General features: G+C 41.9%; 1 long non-coding RNA gene across 2 annotated transcripts; it reads right to left on the bottom strand.

The window, feature by feature from the left end:
• Positions 1-10: 10 nt before the first annotated feature.
• LOC131195753 (uncharacterized) lies at positions 11-19,616 on the bottom strand. 2 transcript variants are annotated; one of them, XR_009154536.1, is made up of 4 exons: positions 19,034-19,616; positions 18,299-18,382; positions 17,442-17,663; positions 11-1,671 (listed from the first exon to the last, which is right to left on the bottom strand). It is a non-coding gene; the product is annotated as an uncharacterized LOC131195753 (long non-coding RNA). The 2 variants fall into 2 exon arrangements; XR_009154535.1 differs by lacking the exon at positions 11-1,671 and adding an exon at positions 15,860-15,971 and having other exon boundaries at positions 19,034-19,614.
• Positions 19,617-20,557: the final 941 nt, after the last annotated feature.

Below are 20,557 nucleotides of genomic sequence, written 5' to 3'. Positions count from 1 at the left end.
TGTTAAACAAAGGAATACATTGCAGGTAGTCCTCGACTTATGATCACATCTGAGCTCAGAATCTCTGTTGCTAAATGATAGCAGTTATTAAATGAGTTTTCCCCCATTTACGACCTTTCTTGCCAAAGTTGTTAAGTGAATCACTGCAGTTGTTCAGTTAGGAATATGGTTGTTAAGCAAATCTGGCTTCCCCATTGATTTTGCTTGTCAGAAGGTCACAAAAGATGATCACATGACCCCAGGACATTGCAGCCGTCATAAACACGAGTCAGTTGTCAAGCATCTGAATTTTGATCATGTGACCCCAGGGACACTGCAACGGTTGTAAGTGGGGGAAACGGCCATAAGTCACTTTTTTCAGTGCCGTTGTAACTTCGAACGGTCACTAAATGAACTGATATAAGAACTTACCAGAACAGGGTTACCTAAGTGGAAAACTACGTGCTGAAGGACATTTTCCTTTAGAAGGCAGTGGATTATGTTAATTCTGTTGAAAGACCTTCTCACTAATCCCGACTAGCTCTAAGCCTGCAGAATTTATCATTTTTCACCTCTAAAGAGAATTTTACACCTGTTACCTGTCCTCTCTTGAACTTTGATTGGGCTTTACCAAGCTACCTGAGAGCAGGAGTCTTATCTCCACTCCTGTTTCTAAACCCAGAAGCAAATGTTTCATTGATACCTGCCGTAACCCACAGCAACCCAAACTCGTGCCAATATTTACCTCCTGTACTAAACACCGTACTGTACATTCCCTTGGCCTGCCCCACCTTGCCTCCTGTATCTCCCGTTACCCGACACCACTGAAATAGACCTCCCTCTTCTGCCTTCCCTACAAACGATTCCATCCCCCATCTCTCACACACTTCCTTAAAAAGGGGGAAACCTCCTCTAACTGACCAACCGTCAGAGGCAGTAACAGTAACAGAGTTGGAAGGGACCTTGGAGGTCATCTACTCCAAACCCAAATCCATTTTCCCTACCGGTTCTGTGGGCGTGGCTTAAATTGGTGGGCGTGGCTTGGTGGTCAGGTGACCCGGTGGGCGTGGCCGATAATAATAAATAGTAAAAATAATAAACAAAATACACAAAAACAATAAGAGGTACCAAAAAACCAACTTTCACACTTTACACACACACAACACAACACAACTGACTCAACAATGTAAAAGCAGCTACACTTCACCCAAAATGGCCCCTGCAACAAACAGGAACCTCACACAGCCACAAAAAGCTCAAAAACCAACTTTGACACTTTTTCCACACAAAATGCCCCAGACAGCTTTGTGAGATTTTGTGTGTTTGTGTAGTTAGAATGAAACACTTCAGAAACACACCAAATCTCAGAAAGCGGCACGAATATTTTATTTTATTATTTTATTTCATTTATATTTTTAGGTAAAAGCAGCTAAATTTAAAACTTCCTTAACTTTAAATTGCTATGTCTTAAAAAAAAAAAAAACTCCTAAAAAAAACCCAATTAACTATATTTTTAAAGCTCCCCCCCAAAAAAAAAACTTAGGTTACTTACCAAATTAAAGGGACAAGGCAGGCAGCAGGCAAGCAGATTCAGTTGCTTACCAGTGAGATTGATTGCAGGCAGGCAGATTCAGTTGCTAGCTGATGCAATTGATTGCAGGGATTGCAGCAGGCAAATCAAGGCAGGAAAAGCTAGCGAGCCGGAAAGGAAAAGCTAGCAAGTGGGCTACCGGTTTTCCGAACCACCCGCCACGATTGCTACCAGATTAGCCGATCCGGTCTGAACCGGGAGCATTTCACCACTGAAACTAGGGATTCGAACTGCTGAATTGCCAGCCGTTCTGATCGACAAGCTCAGCATCTTACCCACTGAGCCACCTAGCCAGGTAAGATAATATACATAAATATATCTCTTATAATTTAAACATAATTTATATTATGTATAAATATATACATAAATATATCTATACATCAATGATCTCTGTGACCTCATCTCAAGTTATTGTGTTCTCTTTGCTGATGATGTCAAACTATTTAATACCACTAATAATACTTCTACCCTTCAAGAAGATCTCGACTTAATTTCCGATTGGTCTAAAACTTGGCAACTCCAAATCTCAACCAGCAAATGCTCAGTCTTACATATTGGAAAAAAGAACCCTAACATCAAGTACAAACTTAATGGACATTACCTAACTGACGACCCCCACCCTGTCAAAGATCTTGGAGTTCTCATATCAAATGACCTTAATGCCAAAGCCCACTGCAACTACATAGCAAAAAAGGCCCTAAGAGTTGTAAACCTAATTTTACGCAGCTTCTTTTCTAAAAACTCTACACTACTAACTAGAGCATACAAAACATTTGCCAGACCTATTCTTGAATACAGCTCATCCGTCTGGAACCCATACCACATCTCTGACATAAATACAATAGAACGAGTCCAGAAATATTTCACTAGAAGAGTTCTTCACTCCTCCGAAAACAACAAAATACCTTATACCAACAGACTTGAAATCCTGGGATTAGAAAACTTACAACTCCGTCGACTTCGACATGACCTGTGTTTAACACACAAAATCATCTATTGCAATATCCTTCCTATAAAAGACTACTTCAGCTTCAATCGCAATATTACAAGAGCAAAAAAGAGATTCAAGCTAAATGTCAACCGCTTCAAACTTGATTGCAGAAAATATGACTTCTGTAACAGAGTTGTTAATGCTTGGAACTCATTACCTAACTCCATAGTCTCTACTCAAAATCCCAAAACCTTCAACCAAAAATTGTCTACTATTGACCTCACCCCATTCCTAAGAGGACTATAAGGGGCGTGCATAAGAGCACAAAAGTGCCTATCATTCCTGTCCTATTGTTCCCTTTATTATATCAAATTAATACAGTTGATGCATATTTTTTACTCATATATGTATATATTTTCTTCAAGACATGTTGTTTTATCTATGACAATTGTTTGTGTATACTGTTGTGACAAAAAGAAATAAAAAAAAAAAAAGATGTATAGCACTTGCTCTTGGCGCCCTCAAACTCACACCATCCCTTCCTGCCTGCTGCGTAGGGGGTCACATCCAGCACCTCCTTATACCCCCCACACACTCACAATACATTCATCCAATACACAAACAGCACCCTGTCCAGTCGCTCTCACCCACCAAGCAGGGAGCCATTCCTCACCTCCAGCTCCCACCCAGGGGAGAAAGACCAACCCACTCACCTCTCACCCAACTTTCCCCTTCAGCCCCAAAGTTCCCTCAAACAGCCTTCACAGCTCAGATTACAAAACATTCCAAAAATTGCACAAAGTAATCCGAGGAGCAAAAGGAATGCTATGCTGCCCTAAATATTGTTGCAGCTGGGCAGTCCTAGGGTGTCTTCTGAAGTTCAAAACATTCCGAGCTCCCACCAGCCGGTTAAAGCATCAAAAGATGTTGAGACGTGAGGAAGAGTGCTGAGAAGAGCAACAAAGATGTTGAATTTATATTTTACCGACAAAGAAATAAAGGGAGACTAGTATAGATCCATTTCGAGCTATTTAGCTCTCGTCAGCTAGCCATACCCTTCTGGGATTCGAACCGGGACTACTTGCATATTATGTATTAGATGTATTAACCTCTAAGCCATGGTCTCTCCTCACATCATTGGCTATACCAGAGGAGAGATTTTTTTTTTTTTTATCAGGGTCTACCCAAAAATGGGACGGAGCCACAAAGATAATTAGGAGACTGGATGCTAAAACATATGAAGAACGTCTGCAGGCATTGGGTATGTCAAGTATAGTGAAAAGAAGGAGGAGGGGTTGACATGATAGCAGTGTTCCAATATCTGAGGGGCTGCCATAGAAAGGGGAAGGGGGTCACCTCCAAAGCATCTGGAGGCAGAACAAGAAGTAACGCCTGGAACTTAACAAATAGAGATTCAACCTAGAACTAAAGAGAAATTTTCTGACAGAACAATTAATCAGTGGAAGAGCAGAAGTTGTGAGTGCTCCATCATTGGAGGTTTTTCAGAAAGAAATTGAACAGCCATTTGTCCAGAATGGTGTAGGGTTTCCTATTTGAACAGGGGGTTAGACTAGAAGATCTCCAAATTCCCTTCCAACTCTGTTATTCTGTGTTCTGTAGTAGACTGAACTCCAGGTTGTCCTTGAAACATTGCAGTGCCTTAAATTCTTGTGTTTAAAATAAGAGCCCAGTACTTCTCTGGATCATTGGTTTGTTCTGTTTCTGTTTCGTTTTGGTGTAAACTGGAAAAAAAAAAATCCAATTAAACTTTTCCTCCCTTGGTACTGAATAAATTCATGATTCATATCCTGGTAGTCTGGATCAACAATAACAGGACCTGGGATACAATCAGCTTTAAGATTAGGCAGAAGAATAGAATGTAATAATTGCGATACCTGAACTTTCAAGAGAAACCACTATACATAAGAGTCTTTATCATCAAAAATGTTGGCGATCACCTTCCGTATTACTTTCTGGAAATCACAAGGGTTGTGTGTTTCTACTCCCATTTTTAAAAATAGACTTTGTTTTGGAACAAACTTTTGTCAGTTTGGAAAGGAGTTTTGAGTTCTGTCAACGGTGAATTTTCTGTTAGGTTTTTATAGCCAAAGTTCAGTCGGAGTTTCTTAGAAGGAAAAATGTCTTCTTTTTTTTCTGCTGTATCATCTTTTAGGTTAGGGAGATGTTTATTTATTTATTTATTATATTTGTATACCGCCCTTCTCCCGAAGGACTCAGGGCGGTTCACAGCCAGTAAAAACACATACATATAATATAAAATAAAAACCATATAAAAAACTGATTCGATTAATGGCCTAAAATTTTTTAAATACAATTAAAGCCCTGTTTAAAACCCCTAATTCAAAACCCCAATTTAAAACTATGTTCAAGCTAGTCCTGCACGTTGAAACAACAGCGTCTTCAGCTTGTGGCGGAAGGTCCGGAGGTCGGGGAGTTGACGAAGCCCCGGAGGCAGCTCATTCCAGAGGGCGGGAGCCCCCACAGAGAAGGCCCTCCCCTGGAGGTCGCCAGCTGACATTGTTTGGCTGACGGTATCTGGAGGAGGTCCTCTCTGTGAGAGCACACTGGTCGGTGTGAGGCTACTGGTGGCAGTAGGCGGTCCCGTAAGTACACTTTGAAGGTGATAACAAGAACCTTGAATTGAACCCGGAAGACCACTGGGAGCCAGTGCAGACTGCGCAGGAGAGGTGTCACACGGGAGCCACGAGGTGCTCCCTCTATCACCCGCGCAGCCACATTCTGGACCAGTTGAAGCCTCTGGGTACCCTTCAAGGGGAGCCCCATGTAGAGAGCGTTGCAGTAGTCCAGGTGGGATGTAACAAGGGCATGAGTGACTGTGCATAAGGATGTTCTAACGAAATCATTGCAAAAATGGTTTTTAATCTGCCAAGGAATTGAATTGAAATGTATCGTTCACGTACTTTGTCATCAGTATTGGAAATGGAAACTTTTTTTTTCCCCCAGTCAAATCCTGATTTTTTATTTTTATTTTTTCATTTTGAACCCTTGAGGATGGTGGTAACAAATCCATGGTGTTCTGTTTTTGGTTTTTGGTTTTGTTTTTGATCAGTTCTTCGAAATTAACATATCTGTTTCCCTATCTATTTTAGCCTTTTGTTTGGCATTTTAAAACTGGAAAAAGACACACCATTGAAACACTGTTTGTTCACCAAGTCTGTTGGGCTACTCATAGAAGGCTCTAGGGTTTGCTAGCAAAATGGCCCTGGGGGCTATGGATTGACTGCCCTTGATCTGTCTAATACCAGTCTGTTATTATTTTTATTCAATTATTTAACAATATTAATATTGTCTCCAATGATTGACATGCTCTGTTATTTATTTAGTAGATTTTTATCCCACCTTTATTACTTTATGGGTAACTCAAGACAGCGAATATACATAATACTCCTTCTTCCTTCCATTTCTCCTACAACTACAACCCTGTGCATTTTGTTTTGTTTTTTGCCTAAAAGTAAGGTTCTACATTTAGGCAAAAAAACCAAAATGCACAGGTACCGTATATGTGGTACCTTGCTCAATAGTAGTACCTGTGAGAGGGATCTTGGAGTCCTAGTGGATAACCATTTAGATATGAGCCAGCAGTGTGCAGCAGCTGCTAAAAAAGCCAACACAGTTCTGGGCTGCATAAACAGAGGGATAGAATCAAGATCAAGTGAAGTATTAGTGCCACTTTATAATGCCTTGGTAAGGCCACACTTGGAATATTGCATCCTGTTTTGGTCGCCACGATGTAAAAAAGATGTTGAGACTCTAGAAAGAGTGCAGAGAAGAGCAACAAAGATGATTAGGGGACTGGAGGCTAAAACATATGAAGAACGGTTGCAGGAATTGGGTATGTCTAGTTTAATAAAAAGAAGGACTAGGGGAGACATGATAGCAGTGTTCCAAAATCTCAGGGGTTGCCAAAAAAGAGAGAGTCGGGCTGTTCTCCAAAGCACCTGAGGGTAGAACAAGAAGCAATGGGTGGAAACTGATCAAGAAAGAAGCAACTTAGAACTAAGGAGAAATTTCCTGACAGTTAGAACAATTAATAAGTGGAATGACTTGCCTGCAGAAGTTGTAAATGCTCCAACACTGGAAATTTTTAAGAAAATGTTGGATAACCATCTGACTGAGATGGTGTAGGGTTTCCTGCCTGGGCAGGGGGTTGGACTAGAAGGCCTCCAAGGTCCCTTCCAACTCTGTTGTTATATTATATTATATTATATTATATTATATTATATTATATTATATTATATTATATTATATTATATTATATTATATTATATTATATTATATTATATTATATTATATTATATTATTATATTATATATTAACCCTGTGTGGTGGGCTGGGTTTGGAGAAAACAACTGGCTCGAAGTCACCCAGCCCGCTTCTGTGCCTCAGGCAGTACTAGAATTCACAGTCTCCTGCTGACTGACCCAATATCACCTAGCTGGCTTTTGTGTCTTAAGGCGGGACTAGAACTCACGGTCTCCTGGCGATTGGCTCAAAGTCACCCAGCTGGCTTTCTTGCCTGACGTGGGACTAGAACTCATTGTCACCAGCACCTTAACCACTCTACCAAACTGACTCCATGTAATTAGTTTCAACTATCTTCTTTAGTAATTTATGGTCAATTGTGGCTTAGTAAACACACAGTAAGTTAAGCTACGGTTTCATGCAGTAGTTCAATCCACTGCAAAGGGGTGGTTCAGATTATTCTATTGATTTATGGCTCCTATTCCTCTAAGGTAGTAGTATGACGAAAGCCAGCAAATCAACTATTAATTAGAACAGAAGCAATTTTGCTAAAAAGAACAATCTATCCCTAAAGACAGGAAGACTGGCACCAAGTGCGTTTTCTCAGGAAATCATTTTCCAGGGTAGAAAGCCAACACACCTTTTAAAGATCCTGACAGGCCCCTAATCGACGGAGGCAGACCTTTGACAGTGACCTCCAACCCAACGCCTGGAATGAGGCTTGGAAAACAGTTGGCAACCCCTTTGGGTCAAAGGCTTTCCACGGGTGCCTTTAACACCCCGTGAGGATTATGGAACCTCTTCAAGGGAAACCGCAAGAAGAGCAGAACGCAGCCCTCAATCAAGATGATGGGATAAGGCTGACTACAAGATCTGACTGACTTAGGAACAGCCCGTGCTCGCCTACTGTGACCTGGAAATCCCAGGACGATTTGCAGAAATTCCAACTTCGTTAATTAGCGTGGGCTGTTTTGAGAAATAAAAACGATGGTTTCTGCATGGTCAGCGCGATTTGTAAAAGTGCACAGTGTGGAAGTTGAAGACGGTAAAGTCCCAAAGGTTGCTTAATTTAATAGTAAGATGAGTCTGGAAATTTTAAACACCAAGTTGGGGGTTTTGGTTTTGGTTTTTGGTTTTTGAAACAGGTAACATACCTAATCGCATTTCAGTTAGCGCATGTATTAGGAATGCAAATCTAAAAGGATTGAATCATCGGATAGGTTTGATCATGGTGAAGCCCTCATTCTTAACTTCAGCAGAGTTAGGAAGAAAATTGGATGGTCAGCAGGGTGAAATGAAAAGAACTGTGAAATGAAAATCCCACAAAGAATGTATTCTCATAGAAATTTTGCAAACCACATGGATAATGCTTGGCATCTTCGCTTAAGGAACTATTTAATATCTTATCTTATCTTATCTTATCTTATCTTATCTTATCTTATCTGGTGGCGCAACAGGCTAATGTAGCCTGTTATTAACAGCAACTGCTTGCAATATTGCAGGTTCAAGTCCCACTAGGCCCAAGGTTGACTCAGCCTTCCATCCTTTATAAGGTAGGTAAAATGAGGACCCAGATTGTTGGGGGACAATAAGTTGACTTTGTATATAGTATACAAATGGATGAAGACTATTGCTTGACATAGTGTAAGCCGCCCTGAGTCTTCGGAGAAGGGCGGGATATAAATGCAAAAAAAAAAAAAAATACAGGTAGTCCTCAACTTACAATGGCTATAGGTAGTCCTTGACTCACAGCTGTTCATTTAGTGACAGTTCGGAGTGACAACGGCACTGAAAAAAGGGACTTACAGCTGTTTTTCACAGTTACGACGGTCCCATGTTCAGGTGATCAAAATTCAGACACTGGGAAAGTGGCTTGTACTTACGACGGTTGCAATGTCCCAGGGTCACATGATCCCCTTTTACGACCTTCTGACAAGCGAAAGTCAATGGGGAAGCCAGGTGACTAAGTTAACAACTGGAGTGATTTGCTTAACCACCGTGGCAAGAAAGATCGTAAAAATGGATGAAAACTCCCTTAACAAAATGCCTTGATTAGCAACAGAAATTTTGGACTCAATTGTGATCGTAACTCAAGAGCTGCCTGTACTTTGATATGTGTGATAGTTCTCGATTTAGAGTCATTTGTTTAGCAACTGTCGGAACTTAGAACAGCACTGAAAAGACTGATTTACAACCAGTCCTCGTACTTATGACCCTCAGAGCACCCCCGTCAGTACGTGATCAAAATTCAGGAGCTTGGCAACAAGCATCTATTGACCAATGTTGCAGCATCCTGGGGCAATGGGATCCGTTTAACAACCACGGCAAAAGAAGATCATAAAATCAAGTCTGACGCATTTAACAGCCGCCTCGCTTAGCGACAGGAATTCTGTTTCCCAATTGTGGTCATAAGTTGAGGACTATCTGTAGACTGAGGTGCTAAGGTAGAGGTTTAAGAGTATAAAACATTTTTGTCAATACCCTCCTGCAGCGTTCTTGCCATTGATATTCAAGCGGCTTTCTGCTGCCTAGTTTGGGGGACTTCCCAGTCTAGCCGACAGCCCATGGATATTGGGGTGCAAGTGGGGTGCCCCCTTCCCCCAAGGCTGTGTCCTGCTTATTTTTACATCTTGTCAACCATGTCAGCCATGTGCTGCCCTCTGTTGGGGTACCTAAGGTATGACAATAGCTCAAAGCAACCGTAGCTATCCCATTAAATTAAGGTGGTCCAACCTTGATGACTTGTATTAAGTCATCAAATTAATTATGATTATAATTATCAAATTAATTATCAAATTAGGACTTGTAGACTTCAACTCCCAGAATTCCCCAGTCCACAGGTCTTGCCTTGGACACCCCTCCATTAAACACAAAATTTTGTTAATCCTAAACTAAATCAAGTGTGATTTGACCACCAAAATAAGGTGGCAGCGTGTGATTAAGACAGAATAACAGAGTTGAAAGGGACCTTGGAGATCATCTAGTCCAACGCCCTGCTCAGGCCGGAAAAGAAACCCTATACTGCACATTTTGCCAGGTTTTTTTTACATTAGAAAAGGACAAAAAATGCAAATTACCTCTTTTTTAAACTTGAGGGTTTCTTTTAAACTTTTAAAAGTTAACATTAGTTTCCTCCTCCTTCCTTTTCTTTCAGTTTACGGTATCTATTGCTCTTTTGAGCAATAGATTTTATTGGTGGAATGACTTCTAATTTAAGCCCCGCAATAATATTTTGCATGCTCATGCCGTTAGCTTCTCCAGAGTAGATCTACAACTGATTTTCCAACAAATAATCACATTCTTATAGATGGAAACATCCACCATCACTAGTCATGGTGGTAGACTTTAGGAAAAACCCTTCCATACTTCCACCTCTCACAATACTTGACAACACAGTATCAACAGTAGAAACCTTCAAATTTCTGGGTTCTATCATATCGCAAGATCTCAAATGGACAGCTAACATCAAAAACATCATTAAAAAAGGACAACAAAGAATTTTCTTTCTGCGCCAACTCAGTAAGCTCAAACTGCCCAAGGAGCTGCTGATCCAATTCTACAGAGGAATTATTGAGTCTGTCATTTGCACCTCTATAACTGTCTGGTTCGGTTCTGCAACCTAACAAGAAAAACACAGACTTCAGAGGATAATTAGAACTGCAGAAAAAATAATTGCTACCAACTTGCCTTCCATTGAGGACCTGTATACTGCACGAATCAAGAAGAGGGCCGTGAAAATATTTGCAGATCCCTCGCATCCTGGACATAAACTGTTTCAACTCCTACCCTCAAAACGACGCTATAGAGCACTGCACACCAGAACAACTAGACACAAGAACAGTTTTTTCCCAAAGGCCATCACTCTGCTAAACAAATAATTCCCTCAACACTGTCAGACTATTTACTGAATCTGCACTACTATTAATCGTTTCATAGTTCCCATCACCAATCTCTTTCCACTTATGACTGTATGACTATAACTTGTTGCTGGCAATCCTTATGATTTATATTGATATATTGATCATCAATTGTGTTGTAAATGTTGTACCTTGATGAACGTATCTTTTCTTTTATGTACACTGAGAGCATATGCACCAAGACAAATTCCTTGTGTGTCCAATCACACTTGGCCAATAAAAATTCTATTCTATTCTATTCATATGTAGGTAACAGTCACTTGTCTTTCTCCCCCTTTAAATTGATTTGTATGTTTCTGTTGTCTTTCTAATACTGTAATTCTAATTACAGTTAATACAGTAATTCTAATACACTAATTCTAATAAAGTAATAGTTGCTATATTTTGCTGGGATTGTACTTTCCTGAATTTGATTTTTGTGATTTGGCCTCATGATTGCTTTTAGAAAATGCTGTTATATTTTAAGTCTTCCCTAGAAGAGCCCTACAGAGCAGAACACTTCTGTCTGTCTGTCTGTCTATCCCATAGTCGTCTATCAAATTATCTATCTTTTATTTTACCTATCTTCCTGCTTAATCAGGGGGTTGGACTAGAAGATCTCCAAGGTCCCTTCCAAGTCTATTATGTATCGTAGTATCAGTCAATCAATCAAATGTAGGTACCATTAGTCCTTAGAATAATACAATGCTGACTCTTTATTCACCAAGATGAGATATGGCATATTTAATGGAAAGTGTTCTAAATATCTGAGATTGCCAATATATACATACCTGGTTTACTCAATTATGCTTGACTTAATTATCCCTGTGTTAGATGAATCACCCTTAGTTGGGTTCATAAGCTAAATGGAAAGCAACAGAGCGTTTGATGGATAAGTTCTTAGGGTTATAAACCTAGATGGAAAACAAACCTAGATGCAGGGATATTGACTATATCAATATGTGTGTGTGTGAGAGAGAGAGGGAGGGAGGGAGGGAGAGAGAGCGGAAGGAAGGAAGAGGAAGGATAAAAGAAAGAGAAGGAAGGAAGGAAAGGAAGAAGGCGTAAGATAGTTGGTGGGGAAGGAGGGAGGGGGGAAAGAATGAAAGAAAAGAAAGAAAAGGGGAAAAAAGGCAACACATTTAAATACAGGCCAGAGTTTTGATTGTGTGCTTGTAGTCACCATCTTCAAACCACCCATCCCAGCCTTGGCATGCCAAAAAGGAGCAATGAGCACCACACCATCCATTCTGCACTTTCTCTGACCTCATCAAGTGACTAAGGTCCCCTTCAGAAGACCTTCTAAAAATTACCCTCCCCTGACACATTTTAACACGGGCGGAAGGGGAAATGATTCAATGGCAGTGGAAGCCTGGGTTCAAAATACTATGTGCTGTGCAGCAAGTCATTCCATTTTAGTCTGACATTTGCCAGGAAGTGGCTCAGCAAAACAGGTTTCAGGTTGAAGATGAGTCGGCAATACGTTGAAAGAAGTTAGCCATCCATTTTAGAAATGCTGAGTAATCTTCCTTCAAATAAGACAAGGGTGATAATGAGAGCAAAAGGCCTTGAATGACGTGAACATGAGATGTTGAAGTCTCTGGATATGTCCTGTAACTGTGTTTTTTTTTAATTTGTACGTTGCTTTCTATAATTAGGCTGCGACTTTGTGAACCATATATTTAAATTATAAGCCTCTTCTTTGTGAAACTGTACTGTTGTACCAGGTAGTCCTTGACTTACGACCACAATTGAGATCAAAATTTCTGTTGCTAAATGAGATATTTGTTCAGTGCTTTTGCTCCATTTTACGACCTTTCTTGCCGCAGTTGTTAAGTGACTCACGGCAGTCATTAAGTTAGTAACATGATTGTTAAGTTAGTAAGACGGTTGTTAAGTGAATCTGGCTTCCCCATTGACTTTGCTTGTCAGAAGGTCGCAGGAGGGGATCACATGACCCCGGGACACCGCAACCGTCATAAGTACATGCCAGTTGCCAAGCGTCTGAATTCTGATCACATGATCACAAGGATGATGGAACAGTCCTAAGTCATTTTTTCAGTGCCATTGTAACTTCCAACTGTCATTAAACGAACTGTTATAAGTCGAGGACTACCTGTATTTCATTAATATACGTATGAAATGTATGTTTAAAATTTTTCATTACCTATTTCCGTTGAGCTGGAACCAATTACCCACATTTTCCATAGAAAAATAGTGCAAAATAGCACTTTGTATACAGCTAGTCCTCGACTTACAGCAGTTCATTTAGCGACCATTCGAAGTTACGACGGCACTGAAAAAAGTGACTTATGTCCATTTTTCACACTTATGACCATCGCAGCATCCCCACGGTCATGTGATTTACCTTCAGATGCTTTACCACTGACTCACATTTATGACGGTTGCAGTGTCCCCCGGGGTCACGTGATCCCCTTTTTCGACAAGCAAAGTCAATGGGAGAAGCCAGATTCACTTCACAGCTGTGTTACTAATTTAAGAACTGCAGTGATTCACTTCACAAATATGCAAGAAGTCGTAAAATGGGGCAAAACTCACTTAACAAACATCTCACTTAACAACATAAATTGTGGTCATAAGTTGAGGACTACCTGTGGTGAAATTTGAATACAAGTAGTCCTCAACTTACAACCATTTGTTTAGGAATCATTTGAAATTACGATGGCACTGAAAAACAGTGACACCTGACCATTTTTCACACTTACAACCGTTGCATCGCAATCAGATCAAAATTTGGACGCTTGCCAACTGACTCACATTTATGACGGTTGCAGGATCCCTGGGTTACGTGATCCCCTTTTGCGACCTTCTGACAAGCAAAGTCAGTGGGAGAAGCCAGATTCACTTAACAACCGGGTGACTAACTCCACAACCGCAGCTGTTGCAGGAAGGCTTGTACAAGGAGGCAAAATTCACTTAAAACCTTTCTTGCTTAGCCATGAAAATTTTGGGGTGAATTTTTGGTCGTAAGAGGAAGACAACCTGTAATGTCTAGGCATAATGGGTGTAACAACTTTATTTACCTTATCAAATTTCAATTCAATTTCAATAGCGCAGGGCTGGCTTGAAATAATTAGTAATTTTAAGAGGGGTTTATCATAGTTTTATTCTTGTTTTTAAGTTTTAAATTCGGCCAAATTGAATTAGTTTTTTAATATATTTTTTTAAAATTTTATATTATATGTATAATTGTGTTTTATCTGGCTGGAAACCGCCCTGAGACCTTTGGGAGAAGGGCGGTATAGAAATCAAATTAATAAAATAAATAAATAAAATAATAAAATTAATTGAAATTAATTAAATTAGACTCATTTCTTTTTCCCTTTATAGCAAATTTTTAGGTCTGGTTGAAGAATCTGAACATGTCGAGCTTGTTCTCCATAGTAGAATTCGTTAAGGTGGTCAGAATGAATCCTAAGGATTGATAGAGTCACCCATTATTGTTGTGGTTCATAATACTATTAGTTAAAGGAGTAGTTTCATATAAGCTAGTTCTCGACTTACGACCCATCCATTTAGCGTCCATTTGAAGTGACATCACCACTGAAAAAAATGATTTAAAACCAGTCCTCACACATCACTGTTACAGTGTTCCTGTGTCCCCCTGATCAAAATTGGACTTCAACTCCCAGAATTCTGTGCCTACCCTCAAGGCAAGGTTTTCCAAACTCAGCAAGGTTAAGATAGGTGGACTTCAACTCCCAGAATTCCCCCAGCCAGCATGGGAGCTGAATTCTGGGAGCTGAAGCCCACCTGTCTTAAAGTTGCCAAGGTTGGGAAACCTTGCTTTAGGAATACCATGCCTCTGGTGGCTCAGGCTGCTAAGACAGTCTGTTATTAACAGCAGCTGCTTGCAATTACTGCAAGTTCAAGTCCCACCAGGCCCAAGGTTGACTCAGCCTTCCATCCTTTATAAGGTAGGTAAAATGAGGACCCAGATTGTTGGGGGCAATAAAAGTTGACTTTGTATATAATATATAAATCGATGAAGACTATTGCTTGACATAGTGTAAGCCCCCCTGAGTCTTCGGAGAAGGGCGGGATATAAATGCAAAAAAAAACCCCAAAAAACATGGGGTAAGTAGAACAGCATGCATGGGGGTGGTCAGCTGTAGCACGTGATCTTTTTTTTTTTTTTTTACTTTTAAAAGCATTTTTTTTACAACCTATTCAACTGCTCAGCTGGGATCATCAGAGCATTTTTTTACCTTTTAAAAGCAGTTTTTAAAAGAAGTGGTGACCAGGCGATTTTTTTTTTATTATTTGCATTTATATCCCGCCCTTCTCCGAAGACTCAGGGCGGCTTACACTATGTCAAGCAATAGTCTTCATCCATTTGTATATTATATACAAAGTCAACTTTTATTGCCCCTAACAATCTGGGTCCTCATTTTACCTACCTTATAAAGGATGGAAGGCTGAGTCAACCTTGGGCCTGGTGGGACTTGAACCTGCAGTAATTGCAAGCAGCTGTGTTAATAACAGACTGTCTTAGCAGTCTGAGCCACCAGAGGCCCTTATTGTTGGCATGGGCGGAGGGGGGGGGCAAAGAATTTTTTTGCTACCGGTTCTCCGAACCACCCACTGCCATCGCTACTGGATCGGTCCATGCAGTCCGAACCGGGAGCATTTCACCCCTGATCCTGCTATGAAAAATTGCCTTCACTAGGTCATAATTCTTCAAGAATTGCTGAGGGGTGACTCAAAGCTGACTCTTTACATCTCCCTCTCTTCTTGGAAACTCTTACAGCTGCAGTCACTAAAGCATTAAATGCAAGCTTTCCAGAAACAAATGAGTATTAAATATCCCAATCAGGGAAGTGGCTGGTTGCCAAAAGTCACTATATTGTGAAGATGAATTACGAAGAAAGTCCAACCACAAATGCTAACTTGCTGTCCTGGACAAACATTGAAGTTGCAAAGAAAAATGTTGGAAACTAAATTGGAATATTCCCCCTGGAGGTTGATGCTTTTATTGGCAACTCATTTAATATTTTTATCTTTAGCTGCAATCCCCTGACTTTGGAGAACATTCAAATATCTCTTTGGATTGATGTCTCCAGATCCACCAAGGCTAAGCTTTTGTCTGCTTTCACAAGACTTGGAAAAAAATGAAACAGAAGCTTGAATGTCTGAAAAAAAGGAACTCAATGTTCATTATTCCAATTAAAATCCTGCAAATTATCTTTATTTTTAATTAAATTTTCCCACTAGTTGTTATTTGATGCACACAACTTTCCAGGAATCAGCCTTCCAGTGGAATTTCTTTCTGATAAAAAAAAAAATACATAAAATTACTTGGTAAAACTAATTACCGTATCCTACAAATATTAAAGCAACAATTAATTGCAAGAGGGGGAAAAAAACGTTGTAAAGGATATATTTATACCTGTAGGAAAAACCACCCGAACTTTCAAGATAAAGGAGAAAATGTTAACCTTGGAGGGGCAGGAGGGGAAGACATGTCAGTTCCTGAACTGAATTCCACACCCTTTCCTCAAACCAAAAACCGCTATGAGTCTAAGCTGGAAGTTGATTCAAAAGTACTATCGTTGAGATAATTTGGTTTTAGGGCTAAGGATGTCCTGCCAAGTTAAATGTATGCCTGTAAGGGAAGAAGTGTGTATGTGTGTGTATTCGTAGGTTTTCACGGGTATAGGTATATAGGTCTTGGCGCATTTGGGTCTTTTCCCATGTAAGGTTGAAAGTAGATATGACAAACCAAATGCACAGGGATAGGATAGGATAGGTGGTACTTGGCTCAACAGTAATTAACAGCGAGAAGGATTTTGGAGTCCTAGTGGACAATCACTTAGATATGAGCCAGGGTTGTGTGGCAGCTGCAAGAAAAGCCTATGCTATCCTAGGCTGCATGAACAGAGGGATAGAATCAAGATCACATGAAATGTGACCACTTTATAATGCCTTCGAATATTGCATCCAAGTTTGGTCGCCACAATGTAAAAAGGATGTGGAGACTCTAGAAAGAGTGCAGAGAAGAGCCACAAAGATGATTAGGGGACTGGAGGCTAAAACATACAAAGAACGGTTGCTGGAATTGGATATGTCTAGTTAGATGAAAAGAAGGACTAGGGGAGACATGATAACAGTCTTCCAATATTTGAAGGGCTGCCACAAAGAGGGGGTCAAATCTATTTTCCAAAGCACCTGAAAGCAGGACGAGAAGCAAGAGGTGGAAACTCATCAAGGAGAGAAGCAACCTGGAAGTAAGGAGAAATTTCCTGACAGTGAGAACAATTAATCAGCCTGCCTCTGGAACGTACATGTGCTCCAACGCTGGAGATTTTTAAAAAGAGATTGCATAGCCACCTGTCTGAAATGGTATAGGATTTCCTGCTTGAGCAGGGGGTTGGACTAGAAGACCTCCGAGATCCCTTCCAACTTGAGTGTTATTCTGTAAAGGCTTGATCTCAAATCCCCATCAATAAATTCATCTCCAGGAAGAAAACAACAGCTAGCTCCCAGTTCCATATAGCATCAACCTTGTGAACTCTTAAGTTTCATTTTTCCACTATGTATTCAAAATGGACAGCAATTAATGTGTGTGTGTGTGTATATGAATGGGTATGGGTAAATATATATTTCCTTTTGAGAGCAGGCAACAGAATTTCATCTTTAATGTGGGCCAGTCTGCTCACAGTATAAAAATGACAATAAAGGTTATCTCATCTCATTTTACTTTTTTTTTAAAAAGGGGAAAAGAGAAGAAATAGCTTACCGTGGCACAATGTAAAAAAGATGTTGAGACTCTAGAAAGAGTGCAGAGAAGAGCAACAAAGATGATGAGGGGACTGGAGGCTAAAACATATGAAGAACGGTTGCAGGAACTGGGTATGTCTAGTTGAATGAAAAGAAGGACTGGGGGAGACATGATAGCAGTCAATCCAATATCTCAGGGGTTGCCCCAATAAAAAGGGAGTCAAACTCTTCTCCAAAGCACCTGAGGGTAGAAAAAGAAGCAATGGGTGGAAACTGATCAAGGAAAGAAGCAACTTAGAACTAAGGAGGAATTTCCTGACAGTTAGAACAATTAATAAGTGGAATGACTTGCCTGCAGAAGTTGTGAATGCTCCAACACTGGAAATTTTTAAGAAAATGTTGGATAACCATCTGACTGAGATGGTGTAGGGTTTCCTGCCTGGGCAGGGGGTTGGACTAGAAGGCCTCCAAGGTCCCTTCCAACTCTGTTGTTATATATATTATATATATATTAACAATGTGTTGGAGAATCATGATCCAGGCATCAACCAGCTAAGGTTAAGCACCCTAGCTTATCCCAAAGGTGTTTTTTTTTTTTCAAAAGACAGCTGGGCTTTCGTTTTTAGGATAAAATAAAATGCAGCTGCCTTTCGAAAAAGCACCTTTGGGAATGGCTTGACTCCAGAAGTTGTGGGTGCTCCAACCCTGGAGGTTTTTAAAGAGAGAAGGGACAACTATTTGTCTGAAATGCTATAGGATTTCCTGCTTGAGCAGGGGGTTGGACGAGAAGACCTCCAAGGTCCGTTCTGACTCTGTTATTCTGTTATTAAGACGGTATTTGCAAATTTGCCTTGACCAGTCACATCAAATACGCACCTGCCAGAGAACCGGTGGACCATTTGTTCCCCACTCATTGGCAGATGAGGAGGAAAAGGAACACAAAGCTCTTCGGGGCAACCCCTGCAGGAAAAAAACCCCAGTCAAATTCAGCAGTAATGGGGAATTCATCCCTCGATACACCCAAGACGCAAAGCGTGGAAGGTCATTTGAATTCACACACACACCCCAAACGGGAAATAATGGCTCATTCCAGATTATGAAAATTACAGGGTACAATTATTTAAATTCTGGAGAAGAGCTGCGAACTGGATTGCCTATTCATTACATCGCCTATTAGGGTTTTCGAGTGCTGATTTAAACTGCAAGTTAATTCGTCTGTGGTTTCGGAAGCATGATGCTAGCTTGCGAGTCAAATGCAACCTAAAGAATTATTTTCGCCCTCCTAAACCTGGCAACCCCCATTTAAATCAAGACATTTAAATCTCAGTGCCAGGCGGTGCAAAGCCCTTTAGAAGTCAAAACTTTCTATGCGCTTTGGTTGGAGTCAGCAGGGGGAGGAGATGGGCCCCTGTACCTGTTGCATATTGGGAGAGTTGTGCATGCAGTGTTCTGTTTCCCTTCCCCCAATACTCCCAGCAAAGAGTCCGTCAGAGGCCTTCCTTTTTTTTCCCTTTTATTTACATAGATACATGTCCTGGCCACGTCTACCCACGGGCCTGCCAAGTTTCTGGAGATAACGAGGAAATTATAGATAAGGCCAGAATTACTCACGAATATATTCTTCCCTCCATGAAATAGTTAGCTCGCGCCAAATTCATTGCTTTGTCCGAGACAAAAAACCAGGAAGTCCCGCCTCCTATTTATAGTCTCTGCAGATGTCACTGCATGACAATTATGACTTGGCTTTGTCCCAACTCTTCCGCTGCTGCGCACGTCGATCAAGCCTTCGTAATCTTGCGTCCCTCCAAAACTGTTCTTGGGGCGTTGCCAAATCAGAAGAAGGCCCGGGAGAATCAGGCCGTGCCGGCCCCTCCCTTTGAGTGGGTGCCAGGGAGGGAGAGGGCTCAAGAGAAACAGGGCTTGCCAGGTCTTCTCCCTCATTTTCTGAATCATCCGAGTCCAGGAGTCTGGGTCCAGGAACCTGGGTCACAACACTATCCCTCACCGCAGGGCCCTTCCCCCGGGGCTGACGATCGGGATGCGGTCGGGCTGGGTTCTGCTCATGGAAGGCCTGCACCAGGTCAGGGGCATGAACGTCGGAGGCATCTACCCAGGAGAAATCAGTCCCGTATCCCTTCCACGCGATCAAATATTGGAAACGACCCTTTAGCCAGCGAGAGTCTCGTACGCTGTGGACTTCAGATTCCTCCGACCCGCCCTCGGCGACAGTGACGGTGCTGTTGGGCACCGAAGGGGACTCGTGTGGCCTCAGGAACCAGAAGGGACCGTGAAAACGGGTGGATCCGCATGGATCGTGGCAGGGTCAGTCGGTAGGCTACCGGGTTGATGACTGCCTCGACAGGAACGGGCCGATGAATCGGTGGTCCAACTTCTTTACCGGCGGTCGGACGGGAGGTGTTTGGTGGAGAGCCACACCGGTCTCCAACTGCCAGCGGGGCGTTGCCCGTCGGGAGCGGTCAGCGGACCGCTTGTAGTCCTCCTTGCCCGATTCAGCTGCTGGCGTACCAACTGTTGGACCGCATGCAATTCCGTCAGGAAGGTCTGCGTTCGGGAACAGGAGAGTCCGGTGGTGCCAGAGGAAGAGCCGCGGATGGTACCCACATTGGCAAAGAACGGGTCATCTGAGTAGAGGTGTGCTGAGAGTTGTTAAAAGCAAACTCCGCCAGAGATAGGTAGTCGGCCCAGTTGTCCTGTTGCTGGTTGATGAAGCAACGGAGATACTGTTCCAGTATACCGATGACCTTCTCTGTACCCCCGTCGGTCTCCGGATGGTGCGATGGCGACAGACATACCTGCACCTCCAACGCGGCCATCAGGCTCTTCCAGAAGCGGGCTCTGAACTGAACTCCAGCGGTCCGAAACCACCCTGTCCGGTAGACCATGGAGGCGGAAGATGTGCTGCAGAAAGAGGCGGGCGTTTTGCGGCTGTGGGCAGTCCGCGGCATGGGATGAAGTGTGCCATCTTGGTGAGCATGTCCACCACCACCAGCACCGTGGTGAACCCAGAGGACGGCGGCAGGTCTGTCAGGAAATCCATAGAGATCGCCCCCCAGGGTCTGTCGGGTGTCGGCAAGGGTTGGAGGAGCCCGGGAGGGGCCCCCGTGGCGGTCTTGG

This window comes from Ahaetulla prasina, chromosome 3 (assembly GCF_028640845.1).
Source record: "Ahaetulla prasina isolate Xishuangbanna chromosome 3, ASM2864084v1, whole genome shotgun sequence".
Lineage (NCBI taxonomy): Eukaryota > Metazoa > Chordata > Lepidosauria > Squamata > Colubridae > Ahaetulla > Ahaetulla prasina.
Note: the sequence above shows the minus strand (reverse complement) of the source record. Positions and strands in the feature narration are given on the sequence as shown.